This window comes from Bombus affinis, chromosome 3 (assembly GCF_024516045.1).
Source record: "Bombus affinis isolate iyBomAffi1 chromosome 3, iyBomAffi1.2, whole genome shotgun sequence".
Taxonomy (NCBI): domain Eukaryota; kingdom Metazoa; phylum Arthropoda; class Insecta; order Hymenoptera; family Apidae; genus Bombus; species Bombus affinis.
Genome location: NC_066346.1, coordinates 4,866,508 through 4,879,995, shown reverse-complemented (window position 1 = coordinate 4,879,995; position 13,488 = coordinate 4,866,508). Strand labels below are relative to the sequence as shown.

The following is a 13,488-nucleotide window of genomic DNA, read 5'->3' as shown; positions in this document are numbered from 1 at the left end:
ATTGATTAGGAGGTGCAATAAAGCGCTTCGAGTTACGATAAGCTCATCATGTTCGCATAGACATCGTTTACTTATCGTCGTACGTTCTATCTGTGCCCCTAGGTCTTTAACTGGGCGTATCGTACAAAAACAAGACAAGTAGGTCAGTCGAAAGTATAGTACGTTCCGGTTTTATATGCGTTACATCGCGATTGCTGCTAATCAAATCGCAGCTCGTCTCGCATTTTTCCGCGTGCACGCGGCCACGCACGCGCTCGGTGAATACCACGATAGTGCTACCGATACCGAACGATAACAATAATCGTTTACGCGATTTTCTGCTCGGTCGATCGTCCAAATGTATTCGAATTCATGGGATCTCTCTCTCTCTCTCAGTGACTCACGTGGAGAATGTACAGGTTGCAAGTTTACGTAATAATTAATTATGTGTGCTCGTCGTTCGAACATCTCGTTTCTTCTTCTGTTGTTAATCGACACTGCTTGTCTTTTTTATCGAAAATGAATATAGACGATTAATAGTCGCTTGTCAGAAATCACGTGGATCACAAATAAGTTGGATAAGAAGCAGATAAATCGCTGAGTTAGCAAAAAGAGATTCTTGTGTTTGTATTATAGTTTGTAAACGTAGTGGTGGATAGAAGAAGCTTCAGATTTAATAGATACTTGTGTGCATGAATAATATAGTTACTTTTTATGAGGGTAATGGTTATCTATTCCGGAATATGTGTTATATCTGTACCGCGGATGTGTATGCAAATTCAAATTATTATGAATTCAAACGAAGAGTTGGAATCTACCTAGAATCTAGAGATCTGTTTCATTCTTTTAATATTATCGGATAATGTTATGTGCGTTCAGTACAACTTTGTTCGTCTAGATTTCTCAAACTGCATAATTATCTCCGATTTAATTGATCTTATTCCTTGTTCTTGTTAAACGTACATAATTTTCTTCTATAAAATTATAGTATCTCGTACCGGTTACCTTTTTAGATCTTCTTTCTTTCACATTGTATCGAACCTAGGCGCGTACATACCTAACAAACATATACGTCATGTATTTACATAGAACAAGGATTGTTTAGTTCTCGGTCAGCGCCAAACAATTTCAGATATCTTTAGGATCTCGTTAACGACTCGACTAGGAAATACACCGACCGAAATTGAAATCTATCAACAAATAAACTACGCCAAGTGTGGGGACGGGTGTACACGTGGCGCACGTATGATAGGTCCGTGTTCTGATCTTGTTCGCATTCGGCGAACAACGTTACACGTGTCGAGATATTGCGCCGTTCCCCACCGCTACGAAATTATTACATCGATTAGCACTCATCCAAGATGCTTATATTTTTAAGATAATTCGCTAGACGTATTCGCGATTTGAAATCATGCGCAAGTGAACGCTCGTTGTATAATTTTGCGAGCTGACAGTGCTCATCGAGAAATAAGGAAATATTGCTAATCGATATATTATGTTGTAACGTAAATGCATCCTCTTTTTATTCTTATATGCAAACGGGAAAACCAGGACAAATATATGTTACAGCTTAATAAATTTCAAAATGAATTCTTTCGTTTCACGAAATCACGTGAAATCAACAATAATTTATTTTCATGTTTGAAAAAAATGTTCAATGTATTCTGATTTCGACGTAAGAGTGTTATTTGCATATCCTGGATCGATGTTACTTTTTCATGTATTCTTACTGTGTCTCGTGTTATACATTACACATTCTTCATTCGTTGTAAATGCATTACGTTATTTATCGGTATGTTTCCTATTCGTTGTAAGTCCACTATGTTATTTATCGACGTGTTTCTTATTCGTTGTATGTCTACCGCGTTATTTATCGATGACGAGTACTAGGTCAGCGGATTCAAGTTAAATAATTGATTAGACTTAGGCCATAGTATTAAACTTTCTCGCTCACCGTTTCAACAGCTTCGTTTAAATATTATCTCACGTTAATTGGACAACAAGTTTGATCTTAGAATCTGTGTTGACGAAACATTTCTTTATCCTCTCATTGAGTATTGCAAGCTCATAAAATTTAGATCCTTAATTGGCCGTCCAATGTCGCTCACATATCATTATGATTTCTTGGACATGCGAAGTCAGTTAAATTTCTGGCCTCTTGAATTATATTTGACTCGCTAATGACGCATAAAATATTAAATAGCATTATTTTATACTCTGAAATATTACCTCTTTTTAAGTTAAAAGCGTCGATGCTATTCAAAAGAACTCGTAATTTACTGCACGAAGAAGCTCGCCGTACGAGTTTTCGCCAACTTAACCATGTTAATCGCATAATAATTAACGCCAATAAATTTTCTGATTCGATTAACTTTTTCTGTTTGCAATTCTCCTTCAAATATAATATCGATAGAGTATTATCACCCGCAAAAAACTTGCGATCGAATTTGTATGCTAAAGGGTTATATAACCATAAATAATAATAATAATAACGATGATAATTTTATTACAATATTCCGTACTTTTTAGTTCGAACCTCGACAAAATTTTGTCTTGCGATCGAGTCACCGACATTGTTACAGAAATGTGTAAAGGAGATTGCAGTTCGTTCACAATGACCGGTTACGATGGCCATTTTGCAATACGAAGAGTCGATTACGTAATCTTGTTTTACGGAATTCTTGTCCGTCGTCAGAGACTTTGTTTCACCCACGCGATCCTCCGCGTAATCCTTCGCGACAACAGGCACGCGCGTATGCGTCGAATAAAACGAGAAAGAGCGCGTAACGACGTAAGATATAACATCATACGAACCGCTGCGATAAACTAGCCGGGCATTCCGCCAAATGCGAATCTAACTTACCTCGACCGTCGCATATCGCGTCTCCTCCACGTGAAACACATCCTGTATACACGCACGTTGTATCCTATGGTTCGTAAACACTGATGCGTCATAAACAATAGCGGAATTCTTAGATGAGAATTATGGTAAATGGTAGGATTTCAGCAAGGTCCTACTGATTTATTTTTCGTTCTTAGTGCTCTTATGTTTTAGACGTGATATATCGTATAGTATCTACTTACGTTGTCTCGATCGAATCGGTAGAATTCCGGTCGCGAAATTAGTGGTCGAACCAGGGATAAACGTGACTCGAAAATAGTCAGCTGTCGGACTGTTGCTATCCACCGTGTGTGTTTATTTTTCATCGAATAAATCTGCATGCGATCTTTGGCCAACTATTTAGTGTCCAAACAGAAGAAGTCTGTACGAATCGATAAATGACTAGCGTGACGCTCTAGCAATCCTCAACGTCCTTTATAATTTTCTCTTATTAGTGATAATATTTGTCTTTCTAACGTACGACGTTGTTTGTCAACGATTATTTTACGACGAGAAAATGTAAAGTTAGATCGGAGCCTAGGAATGAAATTGGGGTTTTTTTATATATGGATCACGAGATTCTTCGAAAAATAAAGAACGATCTTCTTTCTACTAAGAGCATCTAAATTCCAGGAATTTCAACTCGCTGAGCGCAGACTTCGCGTAAACGTTAAAAGTGTTAGAATAATTCGACTTCAAACCAGCAATCCATACGAAGAATCCTCTACTCGTGGCGTTTACTTTACGTACCATTTCAACTCTTCAATTATCTGTTTAACACAAAAATTGCAATCGTATCGTTAGCGGTTTATCTGCAGCTAGCGAATCGTGGCGATTCTGTTGGCGGCGCGTTCCCCAACATCGTCTTGCTCTTTTTATCGGCTCGACCGACAAAAAGCCTGTTCTTTTTGCATTGTTTATCATGCTGCTGCACTGTACAGTTTTATCTTACGACCGGTTACCACGAGTTTTATGTGTTTTATCAAAGCCGTTTCGCTTCCCTTCCTCACGATTACGCCATGTTCGCGTTCCGACTAATTATCTGTGCTCGTTTCATACTTTATTGCATCCCGATGCCCGCTATGCTTCGTCCTAACGGGGAAATTGCCAGGCGAAAATCGGAAAAAATCGACGAAAATCGAACGGTCGATCCTCGGATACTTTTCGAAAAATTCATCAGTATTTTATTTTCTCTTCTGAAGATCAAAGTTTGCGGAATTGACAAAGAATTTATGGCTGCGAAAAGAGATTGGTAGATGCAAAGATCGGACGTTGAAAACGTGATAGTGGTCAGCGTGTTTACGAAGGGAAATAAATTTCGGATCTTCGGGACGTCGTTCGTACTGGCAGATCTGAGAAACTGGTTACAATGCGTTCAAACAGTGTATTCTTGGAACGCTCTCCTCTACGAACGCTCGTAACAACCATCGTGGAATTTGAGTGTTAGTGTTACAGATCTGTTATAGATCTTCTCGTACGTTCGATTAGATGTCCCCGACAATAATAAAACCATCGCGTGAAAATTCAAAAAACGAAGATTTGAAAGTTTCAAAGTGAAATTGAATATGTACATAGAAATCACAAGACATGTATCGAAGTTGTACATTTTATTGAGACGAAGAAAATATTTGATACAGCGTAAACAATGAAATTTCAATGCGTATAAGTCGTCTCATTCGACCTTTCACCACTCCCTGTCATGATTGTCAGCTTGTTCGCGTAATGTTACGCCTACGATGATCAGAATGCGCGTGGATGACCGTTGTTTACCGTTTCACGATGGATTTGTACTCGGCACGGCGATCGCCTCGAAACTTGCTTCCTCCGTCGCGATACACACGCTCGTCCACACGCTGAATTTACAGAGCTTTATGGTTGTCTGATGAATTTTATAGCAGGCCTTGAAGAGTCCCGACGCTGTTCTGGCGAGCGTGGAAGCTACGATTGACGGAGCAATCCGCCGCTGAGTGATGTCACGTATCAAAAGTACTTACGCGTGTGTACCAGGGAACACGTGCAAACTAACGATCGGCTTATCGTTCGCATGCTGAACACACGTAGGAAATGCATACACGTAGACCTCAAGGAGACGGGAACGAGTGATTTTTATTAATAGGTTCGCCCGTTTCCATCGCTTCCATTTTCATTCGAATAGAGCTAGCAGTTTATTCGAGTAATCGTTTGCTTGATAGAAATCGGAGAGTTTAGAAAATCGTAAAAAAGATTCTTCCATGAAGATTGGTCCGATTTTTCTATGCGATCTGTGTGCTTATCTGTAGGGATCTATAGGTAATTCTTCTATAATGAGAAGCAATGAAAAACGACGATAGTTTTATTTTTATTGTATCGTTTATGATTCATATAGTGTAGTGTTTGTCCTTTAAAACGCAATCTCGCGACTATTTTTAACAGTTAAAGGACGGATTAGCTTTCTTCTTGACATCTTGGAATTTAATCGCTAGATATAATATGTAAGTACAGAGAGCATGAAAATAATAGAATCGAGGAAGGAAAGTTTGCAAAGACCATTGACACGAACTCGGAACGATCATTAGAAATTACATTAGAAATTAATCGGTATGTTGTCAAGTACATGCGTGTTTACGTCTCGACTCGACACCGCAACTTTCTAACGCATCTTTTACGTGATACGCTTAGCGATAACGCGTGGCACAATAAAAGTCGCGATGTTACAAATAGCTACATTTAATTGGCCTAATCCATTCTGTACATTATTCCGGTTACATAAGCCGAATGTCTGCCTGTGGTTTGATCAATTCGTCGTTCCGCTGTAAAATTGAAATTGCTCGACATGCTTCTTCGTCGTTGATTTTCGATCGGCGAATTGTTCGTTGAAGATAACCGAGACGATTCGCGATCGACTGTCATTCGTTCGATTATTCTTAATCTGACAAGGGATCGGAATGTCGAGTCGTTCAGATAGAAACGCGACTGGTTTTCTCGCGGGTTAGTCGAACTGCGCACACGAGTGTCTACCACAAAGTATAGTAACTGGGTCAACGAGTCGACGATTCGTTTATCTGTTTGTTTGCTCGCAGGTTTAATACAACAGTTATCGGACAGAACGATTTGTGGTTTCTTTCAACCCGGTACAGTGGGTGGTGTAGGTACTAAATTCTAGCGCAAAATTCCATCGCTTCTAACTCGACTGATATAACTTGTTTGGACGTTTAAAATCGATCCTTGACATTCTGTGATTTCAAATGTATTTATATATCTACATTTTTAATTATTACTTCATACATTTACTACTTCGATAACTTTTATTATTATGCTATTACATCGTTATTTGTCAATCTGTTTCCCAACAGACTCAGAAATGGGAATCTTCACGAGTAAAAAATAAATTCTTATTACACAATGATGATAAGTATCATATATATATATGTATATTTACATCGATAAATAATTAGTACAGAATGTCAAAGTCAAAGAACGAATCGCTGTTTCCTATCACATTCGCGGCAGCTTAGTCAAGTCGTAATTACTTCACGAATTACTATAAATCATACGGTTATCGTCGTTATCTCGCTGGAGGATGTTTTTTCCGATTTTCAAACCAAGGAAGTCAGGTGTGTACCGCCGGTTAACGAGGAAATTCTTGGAACGGTGAACGATCGGCCAAACGTACCAGGAAACGTTTTGCATGAAATTTAAACATCCTCGGATTGGCCGTTCTGGTTCGCTCAAATCATCCCTCTCGCCTCGTAAAACACGACCGTAACCAGTGGCAATAGTACAAAGTCCTTTAAATATCTTCGGCTTGGCCACGGGTTACGTAAAAAGATAATCTTGCACGAGCAAAGTAGGTTGTCCGCACCCGTTATCTTTTATGTAATAACATCTATAGCAGCGTTTCTCTATCGCGAGAGACTAAATTCCATCGCACGGCACGTTTCATTTCGCTTTACCGCTGTATTTACCTTACGTTCGCGCGAAGGGCATGTACTCGTCGGATCCTGTCGATCGAACGCGTCGAATCTTCTCAAAGACGCCGTTGTTCTTGACGGCACAGCGTGACGATACTGTTTGCTAGATCTAGGCGCGGTCTCCTTGAATTTCGACCGTAAGGTCGAGAAAAAGAAACGCTGATACCTTTGGAACGACGATAATATTTAGATAACGATAGCAGAATATTTGGAATAGCTAGGAAATTAAGAATTCCTTGGAAAGGATTTAAGACTTTAGACTTGGAAAGGATTTCAGAATTTAAGACTAAAATGTCTTCCAATATACGTTGTAATATATGATATAGGTAGTCTGGTATCGACTAGAGTAGACTAGAAAACACGTGCAAAGTGTCCCACGGCGGTTTGCAATCGGTCATCGATAAGATACGTTCTAGAAAAACAAGGAGCGGTCTTCGAAACCGGTGAAGTCTTTCGCGGAAGGAACGACGCGTTTGCCGCTTCGCAAGACACTTGTTGCATCAAGCGAGACGCCAGAGATTCTCTCGATTGCATAATATCCGCGAGTACACTGCCTTTTCTCAGTAGCGTGTCGATAAGCTTCAGCACCCCTTCGTGTTACTCGATTCGATCGAGCAATTCGGCGTGTTTGTCGATAGTTGAAATATTTACAGCAGTATCTGAATTTGATTTATTGGCAGTGAAAATAAAAGGATATAGGTATGGAAAAATTTGTTATTATCACAAATATCAATTGACTATGACTTTAAAGCACGTTTAAAAACGACCATTTGATTTTGATCGATTTTTGGTTGATTTTTGTTGGTTTACTCAATTTACTGGAAATTGGAGCTGCCTCTTTATCGCGACAATCCCTTCTACTCTGTTCACATTATAACGAGAATCAACGACATCAGATTACGGATAATTACAGAGTAATTTGCTTTTGTTCTCCTCTTTAATTTTTGTTATTCACGCGACGGTTACCGGCTTTCGATACGTAACGACGATATCGAATGCGAATCGGCTTTTACGCGAACGTTAACAATTACTCCGTTTATCAACGCATCGATCGCTCGGTTTTATTCCTCCCCTGTGCGTTCCTCCCTTTATTTCACTTTTCATTTCTACACTGATTAATATACGAGCTGGTTTGGAAAATTGCGCGCAATTTGTATCCCCTTAACGATGATTTAGTAACGGAACACGTACATCTGTTGAACGTCACTGGCATCAGATCAAAGGGATAGATAGCGCGTTTCTCGCCGGATAAACGATGTGTCATATTAAACGAGCCGATCGATACAATGAAGGATTGTTCGCTTTATATAGACACCGTATTAAAACTGTCCGATTTCTAGCATGCAAATTTGCCAGGTTCAACATTCGAATCGTTATTGTTCCCAAATCGTGGCATATAAAACGCAAAACGCTGCATGAAAAATCTGCGATGGAAATTTGAATTTCAGTCAACGTTGGCGTCTCTTTGTCATCGTCGTCGTCGTCTACAAGTTGGTTGGTTCGGCTATTCCTTCTTTCTTTCTTCGTATCAAAAATTAAATAAGAAGGAACGAGTGTATTTGTCTTAGCACTTGGAAACAAAACATGATGTACTCGTCTCTTGTTTGTCGTGCCGTAAAGTTTGTACAGCGATTGCAGAACACTCCTCTGTCAAATATTATTCTCTATACGCGCACGCCTTTCTGCTCCAATAATAATTTCCCTTCGCTTCGAAAAAGAAAAAGAAAAGAAAAATAAATAAACGTAACAAACGAATAAATTAACGCTCGAGTTATCGACGACCAAGGCGTGAAATTTGCATCATAGGAAGCCACATGGAAAATACACGAAAGGATACATAATGCGAGGAAAAAATAAGCCTTTGTCTATTATTATACAGTACCACTCTTAATTACTCGAACTATGCTGCTTCTATACTTTACTTCGCTTCTATTATAAAAGCTAAGACTTCCTTTCTATTGTTAACACGTACGATTCTTTATTGGAACAATGAACATTGTTTTGTATATATTAGCGGTTAGAAATTGTACGTACCTTAAATGTCCATCAACGATTATCAGTCTATAAGTTCTTATAAAATATGATCAATTCGCAATTTTAGCAGTACCAGTATTATTGCAATCTAAACAGTAGCGTAACGATTACGAAAAGTGGTGTTTCGCGTTAAAAATTCCAAATATTTCGCGGAGAACAGATCCAGATGGAACACAGCTGTAAACAAAGTTACACGAGTCGCAAAGTTATACGAATATTACAGCACGAAGATTTACTGCACTCGGCCAGAACGGAAATGTCTTTGGAATTGTTCCAATAAACAGGAGAGATCCGCGATGGCCCGTTTCGATCGACACGACGCGACGGTTTATCGGCGATGTCGATGATGTCGAGATTTTACGAGAAACAGTCGATGATCGGCTGCATCGAACGGCTTTGGTTGGTTTCTCTTCGCGGCATCCACCCGGTGTTCCAAAATAAGACACCTTTGCCACTTATTACACAGTCGCGAACGATGCAAACGCGAAACGAGCAGGTTCTATCTTTACCTTCGCGTATGAGCTAACATCGGACGATATCTTTGGCTTGTTTATGCCCACGTGTTGCGAAACAATTTCGAGAATCATTAGATTCGTCAGGATGACGGCAAATTATAATTACCCACTGTCCGAGTTTAGGATCTCGCGTGATTCTCTGCACATTTTTCATCTGTCTCCTGATATTTCGTTCTATGACGCTTCTATAATGCTGTAACTCGAAAATTACGTGTTTTCTAATTTTTATTATATTTTCTTATCGATATATCGTCTTATTGATAGGCACGTAGGCACTCTTATTGCATTCTAAATTCCATGTCGAGTTAAAAAAAGGTTGCATCCACGTGGGTACGATATAAGTCGTAGAGATATACAATTACATACATTTACATGCACAGAAATTATTCGCACCGTCGAGGAAATAATGAAAATGTACAAAATAGAGAAACAACGCAAAGGAGCTTTTAACGTGTTTTATTCAGTGATACACGGTAAAGATTCTGGTTGAGTAAAATCGTAAAAGAAACTTGGGACCTTATTGCGTGATTTGTGATTATGAACGAAACATGTTATGATAATTTTTTTACGTTGTTTACATGAATCGATGCTAAAAGAGACTGGCTGCAATTATGAAACGAAAAAGGAAACATCACAGCACATATTGGCTATTGTACCAGAATAATAATCTATAAATCTTCTAAACTTTACGAGGCGTTCGAAAGTATAGATATTATGTTTGAAATCTTGAGTCAAGTGGAATGTATTTTGAAGCGCTTAAATGGATCGTATTTTCAAACAGTCTCTTGACGTCAAACACACGCTATACGAAAACAACAACGTACACATCGAGTTGCATCGGCGAAATCGAACAATTACGGTTAAAATAGTGCTAATTTCTGAGTACTCGAACTATCTTAGCCAACAGTTCGCTTTAGATTGCCAACAAAATTGAAGTAAACACAAGTCATGATGTATCGCACATTAACAACTTGTTTCTAAAAGAGCATTTAAACGACGCGACGTTTCTTGATCAATTAAATTGCTCAAAATAAGTAGAACATCGCATATTGTAACAGTTGTATCTATACTTGTGTAATTTTGTGTCCGCATATCTTTAACGATTGCCTTAAGATTAAGAATCGTACATACGGTGCTTGTGCATACAGCTTACACGGAAGTATTTGATCTCTTGAAAAACTTTTATCAATGTCATATCGACTTAACGATCGAGTTTCCGAGTGTTTTGATCGTTCGTGAGATTCGCTTAAAATTTCTTCAACGTGGCAGAAAAATTCGCGCGAAGAATGGCAACGAAGGACCGTGGAGAGATCGATTCGCCGACCGGCTTTTCCCAATTAAAAGTGACTCAGATGGATTTTTTTTGCAGCCGCACACGAAGCGCGGCCGGTCGACGCTGGCGTGGTTAATTAACAATTGCATCGAGCGATACGCATCGCGTTAATAGCACTTTCACTCCTATCATTTCGCTCGGTCGACGCTGAAATAACATTGCGCGAAGAAGAGTTGTTGGCGATGAGTCACTCGGTCGCTGGTAACCAACCGAGTACTGCTCCTCCTTCTTTCCTCTGTGAATCTTTTATTTTTCATTTTTTTTTTTTTTTTCGACATGTTTCGTTTTATAGCCGCGATTAGAAGAGCGTGAAACAACTGCAACTATGATTCATACGCTGCTGCATTATGACTAATCGAATTTTCGACCACGTGCAGTGCCTTTTCGAATGTGCAGCAATGTCGAACCTATGCAAGAGTATCTTTTGGTCATCGTAGGAAGTTTTTGTGAATATACGAGCCGTTCAGAAGACGATCGAGCAATTTCATAAATTGGAAAGCGGGAAAAAGTGATGATAGTGAAGAAAGAAGAAAGAGAAAAGCAGAAGAGAGGGGGTAAAGGATAAGGGAATCCAAATATAATATACACTACGGAAATATAGCCAAAGAAAAACTACCAAAGTACCTAGAAGGGACGATGAAATGGAAGGACGGAAGAATACTGGCAAGATTCGGATGTGGAAGCGAGACTAAAGCAAGAGAATACTGGAAAGAAGAGGGAGAAAAAAGATGCAGACTATGTAAAAAGAAAGAAGAAGACCTGAGACGTGTAATAAAAGAATGTGAAATAACGGGAGGACCAAAGGACATAGGAAAAACGCTAAATGAGACTGGAGAAGGTTTAACAGAACTGAAAGCAATAATGGAGAAAAGAAGGGAAAACGACAGGAAGGATGCACAGCAAGGAGGCTAAAGCCCAAAGTTGCAATAGTTTTTAGTCATTAGTTGTTAATTTGTAGTTCCTAGTTTTAGCTTTTAGAGATAGAGTAATTAAGGGAGTGCAATAGAATAGAGTGGAAAAGAGGGGAGGTAGACATATAAGAAGAGGAATAGACATAAGAGATGTAAAACCGAAAGATCGTCCAAAACCGAAAGGCACGGACCAAGCAATAATAAATAAAATATTACATATAATAAATTACATATAATATATTACATATAATAATTATAATAAATTACATATAATATATTACATATATTACATATAATATAATATATAGGTTCAGAAAAAGTTTTGGTAATGATAGAAATACTTTCGTAAGTTACTTTATATCGATTTATGGCACCGATAGGTCTCTAAACGAGTCGAAAATTAATCAATCTTCCTCGGTTCTATTATTACGCAGCGTGTTTTGCTCGTTGTCGGTAGTCACGTATTCGTGTGACGCGAGGCTTTTTGAGAGTACACGCGAATACGCGCGCATTCGAGTTTTGGAAACGTGCCGTGCAATATTTCAACAGCACAATTTCTCAGACGGCAAGGGCCGAATATACGCGACAATGGAGTCCATCCAACAGGATCGCGGAACGGAAAGCCCTCGTTACGTTAGTGACCGGACGGTATACAGACTTATTCGAATAACATATCGACTATTTTCATGCTGCGTTCTATTTAAAACAAATACCGAAGATTCCACGAATCATTCAGCCCCGCGGTTAAATCTTGCGGGTGAATTTGCGAGCTGTCCTCAAAAGTAGACATCTTGCGAATTTATTACCGTCCCTTGAGTTACTCGACTGTTTTCAAGCTTGTTGGCAGCCAGTTCTTGGTTGTTCAGGTGGATGCTTTTACTACGTTATTTATTTTGTTCAAACATTGCAATTTAAGATTGTTTGTGTTATTACCATTAGCTTGGACTGGTCGTTGTTTACAAACTACTTAATGGACCTGTTTCTATTGAATAAATATTTTGGGGGATTTTGTAAGTTATTAATTATACGAGTTAGTTGCGGTAAGAAATTGTCGTACGTAATAGGGAAAAGTTTGATAATACAACAAGTTAAGCTCTGCGCAAAATTGAAAAAAATGTAATCAAATGAACTAGACGTTTCTCTTTTTCCACGTAAGATCGTAAGAGCTGTTTACGTGATAAAACTCCGTAGTCTGCAATCTATCTCGTAATAGCTTTTCAATTATTACTTAGTAAGTTATTGTATTTGTAGATAAATACAAAAGTGACGGAACTGAAATTGTAAATGTAACGTAGAATTCTTCTACGACTGTATATATTATGTAGGTAGATAAACGTTTATCCGAATTTAATTCGACGAAAATCCGTCGGCAAACAGTCTCCCACGTCAGAATTAGGCCAGTCGCAAAATAGCTGTACTCGGACGCGTTTATAACGCGTCTCACTACTTTGGATCCCGCGTTCTCGCCGCTCGTCTTTACGTGTCGCACGTGCGTTTACCTACACTCCCTGTTGACATTATCACGTGTCCATTCCGTGGTGGCCCCCATTGGCACTCACCCGCCAGGTTCCTCTCACCTATGAAATCTGCCAATTCGCGATAAATCCAGTATAAAGTACGCCAACACTCTTTATCGAAGCAGAATCATTTTTTACTCCAACATGCTCTTGATATTTTATCTCCTGTGTCTCTTGAAGGGATCGAACGAGACACACGCGTGAAATTTTTCTTCTCTGGCAGATCGTCTTCTCTGTTTCGTTCTCTTACGCTTTTCGATTTCAACCGTTTCATACCGTAAACATAGCTGTTCCGCTTCATAGACAATTTCGTCTTGTTCTACCAATCGAACTATAAACTGAAATATCCGCGTGTTTTCTTCTTACGT

General features: G+C 39.0%; 1 protein-coding gene and 1 long non-coding RNA gene across 6 annotated transcripts in view; one reads left to right on the top strand and one right to left on the bottom strand.

Annotated features, from left to right (window-relative positions):
• Positions 1-13,488, top strand: part of LOC126914004 (sestrin homolog) — a 147,946-nt gene that overhangs the window by 64,165 nt on the left and 70,293 nt on the right. The gene's annotated exons all lie outside the window — the stretch shown is intronic.
• Positions 4,451-9,532, bottom strand: LOC126914122 (uncharacterized). The gene is made up of 2 exons (XR_007709568.1): positions 8,845-9,532; positions 4,451-6,976 (listed from the first exon to the last, which is right to left on the bottom strand). It is a non-coding gene; the product is annotated as an uncharacterized LOC126914122 (long non-coding RNA).